The sequence below is a fragment of the Musca domestica genome, unplaced genomic scaffold (genome assembly GCF_030504385.1).
Source record: "Musca domestica strain aabys unplaced genomic scaffold, Musca_domestica.polishedcontigs.V.1.1 31, whole genome shotgun sequence".
NCBI classification, from domain to species: Eukaryota; Metazoa; Arthropoda; class Insecta; order Diptera; family Muscidae; genus Musca; species Musca domestica.
In genome coordinates, this window is record NW_026712309.1 from 1201065 (window position 1) to 1221121 (window position 20057).

Below are 20057 nucleotides of genomic sequence, written 5' to 3' on the forward strand. Positions count from 1 at the left end.
AGGCTGTAGTATCCATTACGAACTTCAAAAATCAAATTTGAAACAATTCCGGTAAATAATGTCGCTAAAATCATCAAAATACCGAATATCGGGAGGTATCGTTATATGAGGGTGATACGAAAGCGTGGACCTGCACGGGCAATTTTCTGTCGTAGGCTGTTGTCACCAATACGACCTTCAAATACCAAATTTGAAACATTTCCAGTGAATAATGACGATTAAATCACCAAAATATCGAATATCGGGAGATACCATTATATGGGGTCTTTACGAAGGCGTAGACCTGCACAGACAATTTTCTGTCATAGGCTGTAATATCAATTACGAACTTTAAATATCAAATTTTTTTCCGCTGATTAGTGTCGCAAAAATAATAAAAATACCGAATATTGGGAGGTGCCGTTATATGGGGGGCTATACGAAGACGTGGAGCTGCACAGACAATTTTCTGTTATAGGCTGTAATATTTATTACTAACTTCAAATATAAAATTTGAAACAATTCCGTTGAATAATGTCGCTAAAATCATAAAAACACTGAATATCAGGAGGTACCGTTATATGAGGGCTATACGAAGACTTGGACCTGTACAGACAATTTTCTGTCATAGGCTGTAATATCCAATTCCGCTGATTAATGCCGCTATAATCATCAAAATACCGAATATCGGGAGGTACCGTTATATGGTGGCTATACGAAGACGGGGACCTGCAGGGATAATTTTCTGTCTTAGGCTGTAGTAACCATTACGAATTTCAAATAACAAATTTGAAATAATTGCTTTGAATAATGTCTCTAAAATCATCATAATACCGAACATCGGGACGTACCATCATATGGGGGTTATACGAAGAAGTGGACCTGCACAGACAATTTTCTGCCATGTTCTGGCTGTAATATCCATTACGAACTTTAAATAGCTATGGTGGAGAGTATATAAACGGCATTCGAAACGTTGAGCTAAAATTCCCTGTTGTACTCCAAAACAAACTAATATTTGCCTTCAGAGGAAGGACTTACAAAATGGTTTAAAAGTTCGTATTATGGATTCTTTTCCTGGATCTTCTGGATCGTGTATTATTATCTTCGTTGGAGTTAAGGACTGTTGGAACCTTCTTCGACAGGGGAACTTGGTTTTTTCGTAAAAAAATTTGTTCTCCATTTAACTCATATATGCCAAATTACTCCAAATGGAATTGAAGCATTTCCATCCCTGGCGGAGTACATCGCACAAGCAATGAATAACTTACCGAACAACATTCACACAATGATAAAAGGTAATCAAACGGCCTCTAGACGACCTACACTCTCTTTTTACCGTTTTGTTGGAGTCGCTCAGTTGTTTGTTTTTCATTTCTTTTTTGTTTTTGGTTTTTTTTTGCAAAGACATTTTTCCGAAGCTTCATTGAAAGGGAGCAACAAAAACAAATCAAAGAGAATGATATTTGCCAAAGTGGAGCATGGCTATTAAGCCGGTTTCTGTTTGTTCTGTGAGTGCGTGACTTTCTCTCCTTTATGCTCTTGGGCCAAAGACAACAAAACCAACTTTGAACTGTTTACGACAAAGAGAGGCCTATCTCTCTGTATGGCCAGCAATGAAATTTGTGTTTGGCAATCAGTAATTGTACCTCGCTCGTCGTGTATGAGCCCATCATTTCTTTTCATTCATTCGTCTGTTGGTTGTTCGAGACAACAGACTGTCAGACAAAAAAAGGCCAGCATAGAAAGCTAATAAAATGGCATATTTCTATTTGAGAAAAGCCAAATAAATCAGAATCATCATCATCGAATAACCTAAAATGGAAGAATATTGTTCGGAATTTCGGTGATAGTGCCCCAATATGTCTGAGAAAAATGAATTCGTTTGCTCTTCGTATATGCCTACGACAGAATAGACTTTTCGTTTGGTGTGAGTTCAATTTTAGTTTGCAGCCGATTATAATAGTCGCATTCGCATTTCGTGGCTTCAATGGCGCAGTACAAACTAACGGTACCCTTGTGGAATTTCATAAGAATAGTAACAACAACAAGAAGAAAAAACAACAACACTATATAGTATTGACAACAACACAAAAGAATAATGACCACAATGATATTATTACAACAAAAAAATTATACAACAATGTGTACAACAACGACGCAATGTAAACAGCAAAACAAAGAAACAATAAAGATAAATAAAAACAAATAATGCAAAATAAAAAACAAAAAATAAATAAAAAATAATAACAAAAACAAACTCAAAGGTGTTGAAGAATAGCAAAAACAACAAATGAAATTTCTTTCCCAGTGCGTTCCTGATAAAATGGTTTTGTTTTAAGAAAATACTAGAAGTTCCATTGACGAAAAAAAATGATTTGTTCAAACACACAAATAATGTTTGCTGAACCCCGCATAACCTTCTTATCGCCAACGAAACAATTGAATATATTTCCTAGCCAACCAACCACACATCTTATCAGCCTCAACGCTGCATCGTTGCACCCTGACCTCTTTTGCATCGAGGCGACCTTGTATACTATGTGCACGCGACAAAATGCCTACAAAAGTTTAGTAGCTCGGCACATACTCAACGCACCGCCAGCCCGCCCCATTCTTCCATGCCACATATCAGCCAAGGTACTACTTTCAAATATTAAACAAACGGTTTTAAGTGGCTTTATGCTTTTTTTCCACAAAAGAAAGGAAATTTTTATACGTCGCAAACAAGTGATAATTGTCTGACATGCAAATGGAATGCATGGTAGTGGCATCAAGCGAAACCGGCAGTCGCCGCATTATTAGCAACCGGATGTCTAGTCTGGCTTGGTTTGGTCCAGTATCCAAAATTCAAAAAAAGAAAACACAACTTTGACAATAACAAAGAAAACGGCAAAGGCAGACAGACAGACAGACAGACAGAGAACAGCCAACACAAAATGAATTGCATAAATGAATACTATGAATGAATTTTACTAAGCAAAACAAGTGTGTGAGTGAGTGCATGAATGAATACATGAATTAAACAGAAAACTGTTCAACATTCTGAAAGGCAGTCAGTCAGTTGTCCAGCCGAGACAATCAGGCAGACACACGCATATGCTTAATGGCAATCCCAAATTTTCCACCTACCCAAGCATTAATTTGGGTCTCATAATCATGCTAAAGAAAAATCCAACACAGCCAGACAACCTGCCAGCCAGCCGGACATCAAGTTGCACTTGTTCGGTTTTGAGAGGAAAACTACTTAAGCAAAAAAAAATTGTATTTTTCATTCATAAAAATCCAAAAATCAAGGCGCCCACATACAAATTACCATATGAACTGATATCACATCATACGAATAATGTACGTACCCACATATGTTTGTATCTTTAAATCTAGTCTAGTTGTATAACTGCACACACACACAACCGACCGACTGACTTGATAGTCTGAACCATCAATTTACCAGATATAGAGAGATAGAAACATAGTGGCATACAAATTTTGTTACACATGTATACGCTATTAGAGCGATAAACATATATGGTAAATACATAGAAATTGATATGAAACACTCCATATGTTAATCTAAAGCTTCGAATGAAGAAGAAAGAATGATGACGAATGATTAAGAACTGACCTACAAATGTTATGGAGTTATTGCTAGTAATTCATCCAACAGATGTGTTAGTTGTTGTGGGGCCCAAAGAAAGGGGAAGCTTTTTCAGAAATGTAAGTGTACACAGCCACTTAACGATTTTCTATAAAAGTTTAGTAATACCTCTATCTGTGGCCAGAAAGAAACAGAAGGATGACACCAACATCTTCTATTTCTAAAAAGAAAGTGCAAGCAATTGTTATATAAAGATATATAAACATATTACAAATATATAAAACGGATTCGAGGAAAATATACAAATTATGTGAAAATTTTGAGAAAAAAAAAAAGAATTTTTTATAAAGATTGCTCTCTGGGATAATTTCAACAGTGTGATACAAATCGTGAAAATTTCTGAGTTACTGAATCAAGCTGTTAATAGTTCTAAAATGAATATCAGATCCACACCATATTTTTGCCATTTAAATTAAGAGAGAGAAAGGCTAGAATATTGTCAGTGTAGATCAGAGATAGACAAAATAGTAAAAGAGAAAAATTTAAAAAAAATTATTGAGTCGAATTCTTCCTATCAATTTAGTAAATTTCAAAAAAAAAAAAAAAAAAACAGAAGAGAAAAACAGTAAAGAAAGTCTTTAAGTCTGGCGGGGCCAACTTTATGATACCCTACAAAACTTTGCTAATTTAGTAGAGCTCCACATAAAAATTAAAAGTTTTTATGGGAGAATTTAATCATACACGCTATGATTATATTTGTAATTTAAAATTCAAAGGACTAAATATGCCGAAGCATTTGTATCTTTTAAATTCGGACTTAAATTGCCCATTTGGTGCAAAATTAATTTGAAATCAGATAAAGATATATATGGAAGTTATATCCAAACCTGAAACGATCTCGATGAAATTTGGCAAATATATTTTGAGCTGTATTTGATATATTTCCCTGAATATCGTTGTTACGGAGCGCATATTACGGTTGTGGGTAACAAATATAACAAATCGGATGAACAATATATATATGGGAGCTATAGCTATATCTGAACCGATCTTCACCAAATTTGACATATTAGCTTCTAGACTCAATTCGTTCATAAGTGCCAAATTTCATCCCATTTGGACAAATATTAGACGTTTGGTGCACAATAAAAGGTAAATCGAACGAAGTTATATATGGGAGCTATATCCAAATCTGAACCGATCTCGATAAAATTCAGCAAATGTATTTCTGAGCTGTATTTGATTTATTTCCCCAAATATTGTTGTTACAGAGTGCATATTACGGCTGCGGAAGACAAAAATTACAAATCGCATGAACAATATATATGGGAGCTATAGCTATATCTGAATCGATTTCGATCAAATTTGGCGAATTTATTTGCAGGCCTAATTTGGTTGTATGAACAAAATTCCATACTATTCGGGTTGATATTACACGTTTGGTGCACAATAAAAGGCAAATCGGACGAAGATATATATGGGAGCTATATCTAAATTTTGACCGATTATCTCGAATTTCAATAGGGTTCGTTCTTGGGCCAAACAAATGATTTTTGCAACATTTCATGTGGATTGGGCAATAAATGCGAACTGTACTTTGTTTACAAAGAGGGAGCTTATTTCGCTCGGGCCGAACTTATAATTTCGATTTCGAACTTTAAATACGAAATTTGAAACAATCCCGGTGAATAATGTCGCTAAAATCATCAAAACTTCAAATATTAGGAGGTATTGTTATATTGGGGCTACACGAAGACGTGGACCGACAACGCCTATTTACGAACTTAAGCTGTCTACTGGCAAAATACTCATGTGTGCAAAATTTTAGCCTTCACTCAATTTGTTAGAAAGATAGCGTGATTACAACAGACAGCCAGAAAGACGGATATCGACATAGAATTTTACGCTGATCCAACAACAATAATGGGATTAAGCCTAATTGTTTTGCAACTGATAGAGAATATATATACTTTATAGGGTCTATTATGATTATTTCGAGGAGTTACAAATGGCATGACCAAGTTAATATACCCTCCATTGAGTGGTAAAGCGTATAATAAGTTATGCATGTAAAAGGCCAACCGATGGAGCTCCTTTCCTACAATGATCCGGATATAGACAATTTTAAATTAACGACCAACAAATTGTTATCTACTTTCAGAATCTAGGAATCTAAACCTTTTATCATTTTTCCAAAAATTTGCCTGCCGCGGCCTAATTTGGTTGTATGAGCAAAATTCCATACTATTCGGGTTGATATTACACGTTTGGTGCACAATAAAAGGCAAATCGGACGAAGATATATATGGGAGCTATATCTAAATTTTGACCGATTATCTCGAATTTCAATAGGGTTCGTTCTTGGGCCAAACAAATGATTTTTGCAACATTTCATGTGGATTGGGCAATAAATGCGAACTGTACTTTGTTTACAAAGAGGGAGCTTATTTCGCTCGGGCCGAACTTATAATACCTTCCACCATTTGGAGGGAAAAATCACTTAAAACAAAAACGCCTGACTGAAAACTCGTATGTAGGGGCTAAACGAAGACGTGGATCTGCATAATTTTTTGTCATAGGCTGTAGAACCGATTTCGAACTTTAAATACGAAATTTGAAACAATCCCGGTGAATAATGTCGCTAAAATCATCAAAACTTCAAATATTAGGAGGTATTGTTATATTGGGGCTACACGAAGACGTGGACCGACAACGCCTATTTACGAACTTAAGCTGTCTACTGGCAAAATACTCATGTGTGCAAAATTTTAGCCTTCACTCAATTTGTTAGAAAGATAGCGTGATTACAACAGACAGCCAGAAAGACGGATATCGACATAGAATTTTACGCTGATCCAACAACAATAATGGGATTAAGCCTAATTGTTTTGCAACTGATAGAGAATATATATACTTTATAGGGTCTATTATGATTATTTCGAGGAGTTACAAATGGCATGACCAAGTTAATATACCCTCCATTGAGTGGTAAAGCGTATAATAAGTTATGCATGTAAAAGGCCAACCGATGGAGCTCCTTTCCTACAATGATCCGGATATAGACAATTTTAAATTAACGACCAACAAATTGTTATCTACTTTCAGAATCTAGGAATCTAAACCTTTTATCATTTTTCCAAAAATTTGCCTGCCGCGGAAAATTTACCAATGGCAAAGCAAGTTTTTTATATCCTCAGCCATATGGCCAGGAAGGGTATATATCATTAGGTCTCTTTGGATTAAATCCGTCTCAGGACATTTGGAGTCGATCTAGCGTTGTCTGGCTGGTGCGCACGATAACTATCGAAGGGAGTATCCGTTTTGGTCCAAACTTGGTACATCGTAATATCTTTGTCAAACGTAGGACGAGTTCCGAGATGGGCAATATCGGAGCACTCCTTTTGTGTGGGAGGTACACAAAATGTCGAAAATATATATTCTCTGCACGGTAAGCGAAACGACAATCCGATTTGGCTCCGGCTTTGCAAATCCGAATATTTGCATCAGTGCTAAGTCAGGTGCGAAAATGGACAGTATCGGTCCACTTTATCCAGTACCTCGCCCACAAAGGGTCAAAATTTTGAATATCCATGGAGCTCATAAAACACGAAATTATCATCCGATTCCATTCAAATTTTGCACATATCATTATTTTCATCAACGCAAGATCTGTTATTAAGATGGTAGAGATCGGACCATTTCTTCTGGTACCTCTCCCACATAGGGCTCAAAATTTTGAAAAACAAACGCTCAAATCAAGCGAATTTCACACATCCAAATACTTTTGCTAACGCAAGATCTGTTTTGAAGATGATATATACATATCTACGAAACCCTTCTTGTATCTCACCCACAAAGGGTCACAATTTTCAATAATTTTATCTGCCATAACTTGCGAAACAAGTCAGCGATTCGTTACAACTTTCTATATCTAAATATTTCTTTCAACCAGAATTTTGGGATGAATATGGATTTTATAAAGAAGATAGACCAAAACTGGCACGTCGCAATATTTATATCGAATTTATTTAGGTACGACGTGAAGTGGATAATTGGCCCATTCCTTCAGAACCCACTCCATAGAGGGTCAAGAGTTCTAATAATCATAACAGAAGTCAAAATATTTTTAAATAATCGTACATTGGCTGAGGGTATATATCTGTCAGCAAAATCGATACTTTTTAACTTGTTTTAACAACACATTACCAACACTTGTATATACAGCTTAAGATACAGCTTTTTAGTCTTGATTACAGGAGCAGTCAAAGATATACAATAGTATTTAATATATATATAATAGACATAACATACATTTGAGTAAAATTTTATCAATCTACTTCAATTCGTTCGGAAGCTAGAGTGATTTCCACAGACGGACGGACATCGCTAAATCGACATATAATTTTATGCTGATCAAGAATATATATACTTTGTGGGTCTAAAATGTATATTTTTTGAGGTGTTACAAACGGTATGACAAATACTCTCCATACTATGGTGGAGGTATAAAAACTGAATCAAAGTCAAACGGCATAATTTTTAATTTTTTTTTTTTTAATTTTATTGACTGAAAGCAAAAAATGTCGGAAATAGCATCAAATTTTATATTGAAAACTATATTTTAACTTCAAAATAAAATTGAATTTCAAGAGTCAGGTTTAGTTATAATCCTGTATATATCCTCAAACGGGATGAGTTTAACGGAGAGCTCAGATTTATTCACAAGAGGAAGTGCTCGAAGAGTACGAGTACGAGTCTTATACGTAGTTTACTCTCCACTCTTGTTTTATTTAGTGGTCATCGCCATGCTCTCAATATAGGGAGAATTTACAAGTGTCACTTCTATCCAAATTCGAGTGAGCAATTCGTAGTCTCAGATTCGCATTAATGGTAATTGATCCTAAAAGTGCGATATTACGTGTGTCGCTATTCGCCTAATGCATAAAAATTTAAAGTATATGCTCCGGCTTCTGAGCTCCTCCAAGCCAAAATACCTCGATTTTTGACTACTCTATTGCATCACCCCTTTTCCCGATAACTCCATACTTTCTACAAGCATTAACTCCTGGTGTAACAAAATTTCCATATATGACTTTACATTCCCATACGAATGTACCTAAAGATATTTGCTTTTTGCTAATTGAATTGTCATAATTTTTTAATGCACTGCATACCAAGGCACACTTTTATTTTTGCACACAACATCTACTGGAATTCCAACAGAGAGCTCGACAAAAAGCCATATTAAGAGGCACTCTATCTGTGTGAACGAACACTCTCGCAACATTGCAAATATTCATTATTTCACTTTAGTTTTTTTCCTTTTTCTCTTAATTATGTTGGAAATTAAAGACACATGTTAATGTGCTGGCTATGTAGGTGTGCATGTATTTCGCACTCTTGACAGTCAGTCAAGTTGAGTCCTCTCCGGCAGCCATCACACCTGCTACGACATGACATTCTTCCTATATCGCATATATATGTGCCATGGTGTTTGTCAAGCCATTTGTGTTAAAGGTAAATTTCTTTTACTTCAATCTCCTTTAAATATTTTTCTTCAATTATTTTTGTGTTGTCTTTGGGCGCTCAGGCTTTTTTTTGCAATATTCCCAAAAACAAAAATGCCATCTACTTTAGTTTTCTCTCTCTCTCTCTCTCTCACCTGATCACATCATTTTTAATTACGGAACACCAAGTTTGTTTAAGGCAGGCAACTCTTTTTCTTTTTGTCCAGCTTTTTCGTTGAGTGTGTGTGTGTGTTTTCAACATTTTTTTTTTGGGGTTTGTGGCTGCCTTATCCTGGCTGCTTGGTGGCATTAGTCGGTTCTTTAGTCACCTATGTTTTGCAACGAGTTTAAGACCTTTTACTCCCTCGGTTGCTGCAGTACTGCGTTACATTGCTGTTTTTGCTGTCGTTTTTTGTACATTTTTCCCAAGGATTTTACTTAACTTTGTGCTGCTTAGCGAGCGTGAAAATCTCATTACTGTCTGTTCTACATTCAGCGTCAGAGATGATTAAACTCGTGTTTCCTCTTCCTCCGTGTGTGTGTGTGTTTTGTATATTTTTTCGGCGCTTTGTTTGTTTGTCATTTTATCATCTCATGGCATGACTCCTGTGGCAATGGGAATTTTAAATGTTCCAGAATACTGGAAAATTTATTAACTTTGCTCTTGGCGTATATGGCGCCCGATGATCTGAATATGTGTTCAGCAGCAGCTCTAGTTTGTGTTTTTGCTTGATTTCAGGTCGTCTGTTACTTGAAACATACATTAATTATGTACGATTTCATTTGGTCATGGGAGTTAATTAAAATCAGCAGGGAATTTGTTTGCCGTTGTTTATTTTTGTTTTCGAGGATATGCGGGGCAAAAAAAAAATAGTCACCTTAAAAGCTAAAAAAGGATGTTTTTTTGTTATATTATATGGAAGGAAAAATGCAAAAGTTTTAGGGTATTACTAAGAATGTGAAATTGATTTTACCTAGGATTCTGATCTAAACTGAATATAAGGTCCTATAAAATATACATAGGACATGGACTCTATTCAAATCTTTGAAAGAGAAAAATTAAATATATTTTGACTTATGTTATGATTATTCAAATTGTTGACACTCCATGGAAAAAGTTCCAAAGGAATGGCACAATATTGGAGCAAAATCGGATTATTCCTTCTCTTTCTATGCAGTAAAATATTTTTTTTTTTTGGAATTTTGATCTTTTGTGGGTTAAGTATCAGAAGGAGTGGACCCATATTGCTCATCACCAAAGTCAATCTAAGTTTGATAATAATATTAGGATGTACCAAGTATGGACCAAATCGGGTACTCCCTTCGAGAGTTATCGTACGCCAGAGTTATCAGGCCAGCCAGATTGGCAGACAGACGGACATCTAGGTCCAAAGAAACCTAGGGTCTAAAGCCGCTATTTCGATGAGGCGCGTTTTGGTTCTATCAAATTGTATATACCCTCTCTAGCCATTTGACCGAGGGTATATACACCTGTTCCTAAACGTATGGGTGATTTCATAAATATCATATCACTCATACGCTCCCATACAAACGACGGGAGTCCACGGAACTAGATAAAGATCGAATTCTTTGAATCGAACTAAATTGTCACAACCCTATATAAGTCCCATATAAACGTCTTATCTGAGTTTATATTTAAATCCCTCACACCCCTAATATACAATCTACAACATTTCTCTAACATAGAAAGGTTCAACTTTGGACAAAGCTCTCTTTTACTCGTTTTTGCGTTATTACAGAACATTTGGTAATAAATTGTACAAATTATCTATCTGCAATCTATCGAAATGAAAAATAAAGGGGCTCTATTTCTAAGGGTTCTAGCTAGAGCGAGTATGTAAGGATATTTTCAGATAAGTAAACACTATCCAAGTTCGGCCGGACCGAACGTTTACACACTCCACCATTCAAAAAAAAAAAAGAAAAAAAACAAAAATCCTTCAAATGAAAACCTTCATATGGGGGCTATACGAAGACGTGGTGCGGTATAAGTATTTTCTTGTGATAGGCTATAATATCGATTCTGAATTTTAAATACGAAATTTGACGCAATTCCGGTGAATAATGTCGCTAATATCATTAAAATACCGAATACTGTTGTATGGGGGCTGTACTAAGACGTAGACCTTCATAGATAGTTTTCCGTCGTAGGTTGTAGTACCCATTACGAACTTAAAATACGAAACAATTCCGGTGAATAATATCGCGAAAATCCTGAAACTACGGAATATCTCGGGGTAGCGTTATAAAGGTGATATACTAAATCGTTAACCTATATAGAAAATTCTCTTGCAGGGGGTAAAGTACTCACAGAGAACTCCTTGTGTATAATTTCAGACAATTCTGTTGAAAAATGTGGCTAAAATCATCAAAATACCGAATATCAGGGGTACCGTTGTATGGGGGCTATACGATATCATGGACCTATATAGACAATTATTTTTCAGGGAATAAAGTTGTCACGAAGACTACTGCAGAACTTCAGACAATTCCATTGAAAAATGTGCTTAAAATCATAAAAATACCGAACATCGGGGGTACCGTTATATGGGGGCTATACGATATCGATGTAGCCCATTTTCGAATATGACCTGCCTGCAGACAAAACACAGATCGGTGCAAAATTTTATCTTTCTATCTTTATTCGTTTTGAATCTATCGTCATTACAACAGACGGACGGACGGACAGGGCTAAATCGTCTTAGAATTTTACTCTGATCAAGAATATATATATATATATATATATATATATATATATATATATATATATATATATATATATATATATATATATATATATATATTTATATATATATATATATATATATACATATATATATATATATAAATATATATATATATATATATATATATATATATATATATATATATATATATACTTTGTTGGGTCTAAAATTATTATTTATCTAAGGTACAAACGAAATAACGAACTTAATATACCCTATATACTATTTATGGTGGAGGGTATAAAAACAGTAAATGTCTTGTTAGAACCGTTACAGAAGTTTGTGGCGTCCTCGCCATCGAACAACGATTACAATGTCACCATATGTAAAATTGATGAAACAGAAATACAGGGCATAGAAAAGTTCCTAGAAAAAATCATAGAAAAGTTCCTAGAAAAAATCTAGCACACATACCTGCATACCACAACGCGACAAAAACAACAACAATTGGGGTTTAAATAAAATGGTGGAGTTGGATGGATGAATTGCCTTTGATACAGCATAGAAATCCAGCCATTGAAATTAATCAATTTAAATTACCAAGTTGAGTTGTAGTCAATGGTCTCATTTTTTTATGTTGCCATTTACCCCACCATTCACTGTAGGAGAATGACAATTTGGCTGACACCCTGTCTAGCAGTTAAACCGCCATTATCATTTGCCATCCGAGGCAGCAACACAACATTTAAGCCCACCAAGCCGAAATGAACACAAATTCCAAACACATAAACCTCCACATAGAAAAAAAAAAAATTCAGAGATACCAATTGTAAATTTAAGGTTACCCCTACCACGTCCCTTTGACTGAGCCAACAAGTTCTCAATGCTCACTTTCCAGTAGGTTAGTTTTTCCCCCGGTAGGACCTTAACACGGAGATATGTCACCATTTGAAATATTATTGCATGGAGGCGCTAAGTGTGGGAAGTTGGTTTTCGGTAACTGGTCTGCAAAATTCCCTTAGCTAATGGGGTTTGTGCCACCATTTTCTTTTGTTACTTTGTCATGTGAATGGTAGTTATTTTTTGCCCAGCATTTATTTAGTATTAATTTATAATTTCTTTATGCTGGCTTCACTATTTTCCTGTTAATTTCTTTTTTATTCCGTTGTTCTCTTCTGAAATGAAATACACAAAGGAGTTCGAAATTGAATGACTGATTTGGGTTTTGCATGTCATGCCAAGGGTGTCCCCAATAATGCCTGGTATTTTTTTCGCTTTTTTGAAGGGAGGTTATTTTCCGTTTGCTTTGAAGCAACAAATAGTATTGAATGCATTAATGTGTTTGTATTTATATAAAGAAGTTTGAAAGTTGTTTTGAAATATGACAGCAATATTTTGGTGGCTATTATTCAAAGTATCAATTTACAACAATGGAGGACGATTATATTTTTTTTTCGAAATGGAGGAAAAAATAAATAAATTTCGTTAAAAAAACGCAAAAAGCTAAGAAATTCTTCAAAAAAAAAAAAAAAATAAATAAATAAATAAATAAAAAAAATTGCCCGACTTCTGCCAACTTTATGCATGTATTTATTGTTTTGAAAAATAAAAAGAAAATATTTTCAAAATCAATGATTGGAAGAAGCGTATATTGCGGGAGGCACATTGTATCTATTCTCCAGTTTTGCCATGTAATTGAAAGATCGGACTATTTAGATCATAGTTTTGAAAGAAAGTCCGGGGATTTCATTCATTTTTCGAGCTGCTTAACTGATTTTATAAATGAGAAAAATATTGAATAAATGAAATATTGAATAAATTTGACAGAAAGCGGGCATAGCCTCAGGGCTGTATTTCAGTAGTTTTACGAAGCTGTTTTACCACCTCATTGTACCATGGATGAATATACCATATAAGGGTAAAATCCGGTTTATGCAGGTGCCTGCAACCGTGTCCAACTGAGTCAGATATAATTTGCAATTTTAGTTTCTTGGGGTGCAATTTTCCCTACAAAAACAAATTGGTCCAACATTTACTACAGCGCCCATAGAACGGTTCATCTAGAGGAGGTTCATAGAGGAGGGTATTAATTACAGATAAGGCCAAAATGAGCCTCATCTTAATAATAGTTTTATAAGTCCATTTCAAGACATTTGAGAGCCGATCTATATTCGTTCGCCAATATTTTGGCTGAAGCCAGAATCTTGAAATTTTGGATGAGTGTTACTTTTGGTCCGAAGGGGCTGGTTCTTTGAAAAATTATACTATAAGAGTTCGAAAAGTACTAAAATGTACTATACTTAGTACCACTTAATAATTGGAATGGAAATCATGGTTGAGGAGTAGAGTCGATGTAAGAAGATAGTTTTGGAAGTATGTACTCATGTATACAAAATGTGCTTAATTTAGTACAATTTGAATTAGGAAGAACGGATGGAGCTGAAATCTTGAAATTTGAAATTAAAATTGATGTAGGATTGGTATCTGAAGGATTTTTTCGAAATTAGTACTTATGTGTTTGAAAAGTAGTAGATTAAACCGAATGTGGTACAATTTCGATTTAGGTGAAAAGAACTGGAATTCTGAAATTCAGAAATAAGACTTTTATTGCATTCTGCGATTAGTAGGTACTAAAATGTACTAAATGATACTAAATTTTGGTACAGTTTAAATGTTGGGTGAACCGGTAGAGTTGGAATCCTGAAATTTGGAAATAAAATTTATATTGGCCTGTACTTTACTGCACTTAGTGCACTAAATGGTTCTAAATTTGGTTTAAGGAGGACGGATGAAGCTAAAATTTTGAAATTTTATATTGCGGTGCCAGTTGGTGACAGGTTTGCTATAAACAGATGGATATGAAAATGTGTACTATAAGTGCACGCACAAGTACTAAATGGTACTATATTTGGTACAATTTGGTATTGGGTAAACAGATAGTACTTGAAATCAGAAAATTTTTATTGGGGTCGCTGTTCTTGTAGGCATGTACATGAAACACATGGAGGTGGTTTCGGAAATGTGTTTTATAGTTGTACGAAAAGTATTAAATGGTACAATATTTGGTATTGGGTAATGGGATAGAGATGAAATTCAAAAAAACGTGATATTGAGATCTCTAATGGTATCTGGAATTGAGATATGGAGCTGTTTTGGGAAATGTGTACTATAATTGTACAAAAAGTACTAAACTGTACAATATTTGGTATTTGGTGAAAAAATATAGCCGGAATCCCGAAATATGATATATATGTCACTGTTGGTGTCTGTGGTTAAAACATGGAGGTGGTTTGGAAATGTGTACGACAATTGGTCAATAAGTACTATTTGGTACTTAATTGGGTGAAGTGATGGGCTTGCAATCAAATTTTATTTTCAAATTTTATGTCGAGGTCTCCCTTGGTATCTAGAATTTAGATATGGAGGTGGTTTTGCAAATGCGTACTATATGTGTACGAAAAGTACTAAATAGTATAAAATTTGGATCACTGTTGGTTTCTACGATAGAGAGATGATGATTGTTTTGGATATGTGTACTAAATATTACTAAATTTGATATTGGGTGAAGGAATAGAGCTGGCATGCTGTCGGGGGCTGTTGTTAAGATATGGAGGTGAATTGGGAAATGGTACTGTAATTGTTCCAGAAGTACTAAATGGTACTAATTTTGGATCACTGTTGGCATCTAAGATATCTCTCCATCTTAGATTGTTTTGGATATGCGTACAAAATATTACTAAATTTGGTAATGAGTGAAATTACAGAGCTGAAATTCTAAAATAGGATATTCAGGTCATTTTTAGTTGCTAGGATTTACATCGGGAGACGTTAAAATAGTTTTGGACAGAAAAATCGAATATGAGTCCATTGTGCCATAGTTTTACTAATTACTTTATGGAAAAGGAAAAGTCCAAAAACTGAGTACTTCTTCTGTTTTTCTTCAAACTTCACATATTCCAAGTTTGTTTGTTTGCATATCAATTTTGAATTTATACATGACTTTAAGGTGATGTGGAGATTTTAGACTAGTCTGCTCAATTTCCCAAATTCATTTCTTAAAATTGAATACATTCCCTCAATTTCCTTCTTTTTTCCCAGTGGCACTTTAAATCTTCATTTACATACGTTACCCTCTTTTATACGCCCGAAGTATGGCGTGGGTAGTCAGTCATTGGTGCAAAATCGAAACTTTTATCTTTATTGTACAATATTGCCGTTTGAAGATTTTATTCATTTCATTTGCAATATTTATGGAACACCAGCGCTAAAGGTGTCCGTAACAACTCATCTGGTGTGCTGCAGACACACCGAATGTTAAACATATACATACAACGAGGATGTACTCTCACAGAGGAACCAACAGAACGTTGTCCATGGACAAAACGACAACCACCACAAGAAACATTTTAAATATGCAGAAAAAAATTGTATCCAAAACCAATGCAGGAAGACAAGAAAAACAAAACGTAGTGAAATACAATAATTTTTGTAAAGCTACCCACCCACAGAATGAGAATCGTTTTCAGAATTCACGGGCGGTGGCGGTGGCGGTGGCGGCGATTTTGCTACTTGTTTTCAATACTTGTTGTTCATGAAAAAATAACAATTTCCACCCCTCCCAGCAAAATGTTAATATCATTCCAATATCATCACTCGACAGTTATGGTGCCACAAATAAATGTCTTATGGTGGAGGAGCAGCGAGTAAAGTACGGAATCATTGAAATTTGTTGTTTTTTTTGTTTCTCCTCGATGGGAAGGAAAAGCGATTGGAAGAGCATCTATTGAAATCGAATGACCAAACCAAGGAACGTTCGAACCAACATCCCAATAAATTCAAAACAATAAAATCTCTTAAAATATGGTTAATTACTTGGGATGAAACATAGGAAATTTGCAGCGACAGCTGTTTTAATTGACTAATAAAAAGAAATGAATTGAAGGAAAGAGAAGAGACAAGAGAAAGAGATCGATGATTCGGAGATAGAATTGGAAATACTACCGCCATAAACTATTGTTTTTGTTTTTCTTGGAAAATGTTATTTGAAATTAATAGCTTTATAAACTAAATGAAATTAAACATATTTTCGATTGGCGGGTTTATTTTCCAATATATATAAGAGATGCATGATAGTTTACTGTGGTCTTTTAACTTTTAGGGAATGGAAAAGTTAAAGGAAATTTAAAAAACGGAAAAAAGGTGAGAAGGAGAAAAAATGAAAAATGAAAATTACATTCAATTAAACCACGCTTTATCTTCGAAGAGAGTAATTTTGACAGTTGAGTCACTGATAGTTTGCAAATGTTTAATTTTAAGAATGCCTTAGTACAAATCGTTCGGTATCATCAGCTTATTAAGGTCACCTATTTTGAGTGCTGGATTTTACTGAATGTTGTTCCATAACTTTTTCCAACATTTGTACGTGGGAGAGAAAATTCTCTCTCAATAGGTTTCTGAGTATTTTTTCTGTGAGAGAGATCATACACATATTAAACATCTAATATGGACTAAAATCTTCTACTCGCTAAGGACCATAAATATCAAATGGCGTTTCATTGCGAGGCCAAAGCAAAGAATGTCGAAAATAGCATCAAATTTTAGAATAAGTTTAAATTTTTTCGAATTGGCACGAATTATGGCCAATAAAACCGTCACACGCTTCCCGAATGTTGCTATGCAGAATTTCGGCCCCTTCCCGGCGAAGCGCTTGCTTGAGCTGATCGACACATTTGTATTTTTTAGTGCCAACCTTGCTTTCCAAAATTCTCCAGACACAATGGTCCAACGGATTGGTATCCGGAGATTTTGGTGGCCATTGTGCGCTGAAAATGAAGCGAGGAACCTTATTTTTTAACCATTCTTGAGTGGCGCGTGCTGAGTCCTGTTGGAATCTTCAAGGTCTGCGTCCAAAATGTTTGCGTGCCCAAGGCTTTAATACAGCCTCCAGCATAATTTCGCGATAATATTCGGCATTTATTCTGATGCCGATTAATACGAGTGGAGAGCGACCACCGGCTGTTATGGCGGCCCACACCATCACCATGGCCGGCGCTTGAGTTCTGATGGCCAACCGAAGGTACGCATTTTCAGCTGACCTCTTTGGCAAGTAAACACGATCATTCTGTTTGTTTACAAACTTCTGGACAACGAATGTTTTCTCATCGGAGAAAATCAAATTCGGCAGTTCACCACTTTCGTCCAAGCGAAGCAACTCTTTAGCTCTTCTGAGTCTATTTTTTTCTGTTGCGATGTAAGTTCTTGCACTTTTTGTAATTTCAATGGCTTTACCCCGAGCTCATTTCTCAATATTTGCCGAATGGAATATTGCGATAGTTTCAGCTCGCGAGCCATTTTTCGGCCACTGCGTGTGTGGGCTGCTTATTCAAGCGACATCACTTCCTCCCAGAGAGGTTAGGTAAAATTTGCCTTACTTGGTTACGTTTGTAGAAAAACCTCTGGAAAATGTTTTACAAAGGCTTGGCTCACAACATTGTCATGTGTTGGGTTGAGCAATGGAGGAGATTTTTCCACATGTGCGTTACATTTTAGATACCCCATAAAAGGCATCTTCACATTTGATATAATTTTAACTGCCCTTTCAAAAACTTACATTTTGTTAACATTTGTTTGTCATGTCGAGCCACTTACATATGCATATCACGTCCATGTTTTTGGCGGCACTATTTTGAAAACAAAAATCCTTATTAACAATGGTCCTTAATAAAATGTTCGCCAAATGTGTTTTAGGGAAATCACTTTCTTTAAAACTCAAAACTTTCCAAACATACCTAAGTTTTGTGTGTGTATGCGTGTATTTGAAATAGCTTTTCTTTTGAACTCTCTTCGTTCTGTTCTGTTACCTCACTGTTTTTTTTCGCATGTAATTATATGTGCATATTTTAGCAGATACAATTCCATTAGTGTACGGAACAAGAAAAACGTATTTAAATTCATTTCATGTTTCCTACAAGAATGGCAATGCGAACGAAAGAGCAAAACAAAAGAAAGACAATAAAAAACTATGGGATAATGCATCCATCTACAATCATAAAAAAAAGTTACATATACTAAATAGCGACCGTAGTTTGTGTGCAAATGTTGAAAGGCCTAAATGTATGCTACATAAAAGTTGTGCTTTGAGCGCCTTATGGTTATACATGGATTTCAAAATGCGTCGCAGTAAATGGAGTAATAGACAGTAAAGAGAAGAGATGTTTTGGGCTAAAATAACTATTTTTCGATATCTCTCTATATCGTAAAATATTTTCTTTGCATAAACCGATATTTGAGTTTTACTTTATATACGCTCCACCATAGTATGGAGGTCATATTAAGTTTGTCATTCCGTTTGTAACACCTCGAAATGTAGGATTTAGACCCCACAGAGTATATACGTTCTTGATCAGCACAAAATTCTATGTCGATTAAGCGATGTCCATGCGTCTATCCGTCTTCGGAAATCACTCTAGCTTCCGAACGAAATTAAGTAGATTGATAAAATTTCGCTCGAATGTACATTATGTCTGCCGGACTTTTGGTATTGAAAATGGGTCATGTAGGACAACGTTTTGCTGTAGATAACATATAATTGTACCTCCCGATATTCGGTATTTTGATTATTTTCGCAACATTATTCACCGGAATTGTTTCGAATTTGATATTTGAAGTTCGTAATAGATACTACAGCCTAATCCAGAAAATTTTCTGTGCAGGTCGACTTCTTCGTATAGCACCCATATAACGATACCTCTCGATATTCGCTATTTTGATGATTTTAGCGACATTATTCACAGATTTTTTTTAAGTTTCGCAATTGAATATGTAATGGCTTATAACAAAAGTTACCTGTGCAGGTCCATGGCGTCGTATAGACCCTAATGTAATATCTACATTTTGTATCTTTTAGATTTAAACAGAATTTTTAATAGATTTTATTGTTTTTGAGAATTGCCAAATTTGTTCCAAATGGTGGAGAGTATTCAAATGATGGAGGGTATTTTTCTTGTTAAATTTTATTAAATGAAAGCAAGAATGTCGGAAATAGCATCAGAAATTTGCATCAGAAATTTGCTCCGCGGTATTTTGGCTCATTTCCGGCTAAGGGCTTGCTTGAGGTGATCGACAAAATACTCCAAACACAATAGTCCAACGGATTGGTATTCGGAGATATTGGTGGTCATTGTGCGCTGGAAATGGAACCTCATTTTGTAACAATTATTGGGTGGAGGGTGCTGAGTCCTGTTGGAATGTCCATGGTCTGCGGCC

The 20057-nt window shown here is 35.3% G+C and overlaps 1 long non-coding RNA gene across 1 annotated transcript in view; it reads left to right on the forward strand.

Moving 5' to 3' along the window:
* Nucleotides 1-1634: 1634 nt before the first annotated feature.
* LOC101900233 (uncharacterized) overlaps nt 1635-20057 on the forward strand; it is a 329862-nt gene continuing 311439 nt past the window's right edge. Inside the window, exon 1 of the long non-coding RNA XR_009342681.1 lies at nt 1635-2619. This is a non-coding gene — a long non-coding RNA (uncharacterized LOC101900233). The remainder of the gene's footprint in view (nt 2620-20057) is intronic.